This window comes from Mandrillus leucophaeus, unplaced genomic scaffold (genome assembly GCF_000951045.1).
Source record: "Mandrillus leucophaeus isolate KB7577 unplaced genomic scaffold, Mleu.le_1.0 Scaffold1544, whole genome shotgun sequence".
Classification (NCBI taxonomy): domain Eukaryota; kingdom Metazoa; phylum Chordata; class Mammalia; order Primates; family Cercopithecidae; genus Mandrillus; species Mandrillus leucophaeus.
In genome coordinates, this window is record NW_012101526.1 from 88,140 (window position 1) to 92,145 (window position 4,006).

Below are 4,006 nucleotides of genomic sequence, written 5' to 3' on the forward strand. Positions count from 1 at the left end.
CCCTGCTTCAGCTCTCGCTGGTCGGGCTGCACCAGCTGACCAGCACTGATTGTCTGGCACTCCCCAGTGAGATGAACCCAGTACCTCAGTTGAAAATCCAGAAATCACCCATCTTCTGTGTTGCTCATGCTGGGAGCTAGAGACTGGAGCTGCTCCTATTCGGCCATCTTGCTCTGGGGACAAAATAATTTTTAAGACAAAAAGTACAAGGAGAGATGAAGAAGGTTACTATATAATGGTAAAGGGGTCAATTCAGTAAGAAGACATAATAATTTTAAATATATATGCACCCAACACTAGAGCACCCAGATAGATAAAGTAAATATTAGAGCTAAAGAAAAAGATAAGCTTCAATACAATAATAACTAAACACTTCAACATTCCACTTTCAGCATTGGATAGATCTTCCAGACAGAGAGTCAACAAAGAAAGAGCAGACTTAATATGCATTAGAGATAAAATGGACCTAAGAGATATTTACTGAACTTTTTATCCAATGGCTGCAGAATACACAATGTTTTCCTCAGCACATGGATCATTCTTAAGGATAGACCATATGTTAGGTCACAAAAAAACTCTTAAAACTGAGAAAAATGAAATAATATCAAGAATCTTCTCTGACCACAATGGAATAAAACTAGAAATCAATAACAAGAGGAATTTTGGAAAGTATACAAATACATGGAAATTAAATAATATGCTCCTCAATAACCCGTAGTTCAATGAAGAAATTAAGAAGGATATTGAAAAATTTCTCAAAACAAATGATAATGCAAACATAACATGCCAAAGCCTATGGAATACAGCAAAAGCAGTATTCAAGGGAAGTATATAGCTTCATCAAAAAAAGAGGAAATACTTCAAAAAAGAGGAAAAACCTCAAATAAACAATCTAGTGATACATCTTAAAGAGCTAGAAAAGAAAGAGCAAAGCAAATCCCAAATTAGTAGAACAAAAGAGAAATAAATATTAGAGAATAAATAAAATTGAAATAAAAAATAAAAATAAATGAGACAAAAGTTGGTGTTTTGAAAAGTTAAACCAAAATGACACACCTTTAGCAGGACTAACAGAAAAAAGAGAGAATATCCAAATATATAAAATCAGGAATAAAAAAAGGAGACATTACAACTGATACTGCAGAAATTCAAAGGATGAGTAGTGGCTACTATGGGCAACTATATGCTAATAAATTGGAAAATCTAGAAGAAACTGACAAACTTCTAGACACATACAACCTACAAAGATTGAATCAGGAAGAAATAAAAAACCTGAACAGAACAATATTAATAAGTAATGAGATTGAGGACGTAATAATATGTCTCCCAAAAAAGAAAAGGCTGAGACCCGATGACTTTACTGCTGAGTTCTACCAAACGTTTAAAGAAGGAATAACAATCCTACACAAGCTATTCTGAAAAATAAAGAAGGTAATACTTCCAAACACATTCTACAAGGCCATATCACCCTGATACCAAACTCAGACAAAGACACAACAAAAAAAGAAAACTATAGACCAATATCTCTGATGAATATTGATGCCAAAATCCTCAACGAAATACTAGCAAACTCAATTCAACGACACTTTAGAAGATCATTCATAATGACCAAGTGGGATTTATCCCTGGTATGCAAAGATTTAGCATGTGCAAATCAATCAATGTGATACATCATATTAACAGAATGAAGGATAAAAATCATGTAATTATTTCAATTGATGTTGAAAAGCCATTTTGATAAAATTCAGCATCTCTTTATGATAAAAATCTTCAAAATACTGGGTATAGAGGGAACGTACCTCAACATAATAAAAACCTTATATGACAGACCCACCACAAGTATCATACTGAAAGACCTTTCCTCTAAGATGTGGAACACAGCAAGGATTCCCAGCGTCAATGCTGTTATTCAACATAGTACCTGAAGTCCTAGCTAGAGCAACCAGACAATTATAAAGGGCATCCAAATTGGAAAGGAAGAAGTCAGATTATCTTTTTTTGGGGGGTGGGGTGGGGACTATATTATTTATTTATTTATGTATTTGTTTATTTATTTTTTCTTCATTTCTTCTCAACACAAAAAAGGGGTACATGGGCAGAGCGTGCAGGTTTGTTACATAGGTATACGTGTGCCATGGTGGTTTGCTGATGCTATTGACTTATCCTCTAACTTCCCTCCCCTCAACCCCCAACCCCAAAAAGGTCCTGGTGTGTATTGTTCTCCTGTCTGTGTCCACGTGTTCTCAATGTTCAACTCCCACTTATGATTGAGAACATTTGGTGTTTGGTTTTCTTTCCCTGTGTTAGTTTGCTGAGGATAATGGCTTCCAGCTTCATCCATGTCCCTGCAAAGGACATGATCTCCTTCCTTTTTATGGCTGCATAGAATTCCATAGTGTACATGTACCACATATTCTTTATTCAGTCTATCAGTGATGGGCATTTGGGTTGGTTCCATGTCTTTGCTATTGTAAATAGTGCTGCAATAAACATACATGTGCATGTGTCTTTACAGTTCCTTGGGTATATACCCAGTAATCGGATTTCTGGGTCAAATGGTATTTCTGGTTCTAGATCCTTGAGGAATCGCCACACTGTCTTCCACAATGGTTGAACCAGTTTATACTCCCACCAACAGTGTAAAAGCATTCCTATTTCTCTCCAGCCTCGCCAGCATCTATTGCTTCCTGACTTTTTAATAATCGCCATTCTGACTGGCATGAGATGGTATCTCATTGTGGTTTTGATTTGCATTACTCTGATGGTCAGTGATATTGAGCCCTTTTTCATATGTTTCTTGGCCGTGTAAATGTCTTCTTTTGAGAAGTGTCTGTTCATATACTTTACTCACTTTTTGACGTCTTTTTTTTTCTTGTAAATTATGGATATTAGACTTTTGTCAGATGGGTAAATTGCAAAAATTTTCTCCGATTCTGTAGGTTGCCTGTTCACTCCGATGATAGTTTCTTTTGCTATGCAGAAGCTCTTTAGTTTAATTAGATTCCATTTGCCAATTTTGGCTTTTGTTGCAATTGCTTTTGGAGTTTTTGTCATGAAGTCTTTGCCCATGCCTATGGCCTGAATGGTACTGCGTAGGTTTTAGGAAGAAGTCAAATTATCTTTGTTTGCAGATGATATGGTCTTATATTTGGAAAAACTGAAAGATTCCACAACAAAACTGTTAGAGCTGATAAACAAATCTGGTAAAGTTGCAAGATACAAAATTAACATACAAAAATCAGTATCATGTCTATATGCCAACAGTGAATGATCTGAAAAAGAAATTTAAAAAGTAATCCATCCCATCAAGCTACCAATGACTTTCTTCACAGAATTGGAAAAACTACTTTAAAGTTCATATGGGACCAAAAAAGAGCCTGCATTGCCAAGACAAACCTAAGCCAAGACAACAAAGCTGGAGGCATCACGTTAGCTGACTTCAAACTATACCACAAGGCTACAAATCAAAACAGCATGGCACTGGTACCAAAACAGAGATACAGACCAATGGAACAGAACAGAGCCCTCAGAAATAATACCACACATCCACAACTATCTGATCTTTGACAAATCTGACAAAAACAAGATATGGGGAATTGATTCTCTATTTAATAAATGGTGCTGGGAAAAATGGCTAGCTGTATGTAGAAAGCTGAAACTGGATTCCTTCCTTACACCTTATACAAAAATTAATTCAAGATGGAGTAAAGACTTAAATGTCAGACCTAAAACCATAAAAACCCTAGAAGAAAACCTAGGCAATGTCATTCAGGACATAGGCATGGGCAAAGACTTCATGTCTAAAACACCAAAAACAATGGCAACAAAAGTCAAAATTGACAAATGTGATCTAATTAAACTAAAGAGCTTCTGCACAGCAAAAGAAACTACCAGCACAGTGAATAGGCAACCTACAGAATGGGAGAAAATTTTTGCAATCTACTCATCTGCAAAGGGCTAATATCCAGAATCTACAAAGAACTTAAACAAATTTACAAGAAAAAAA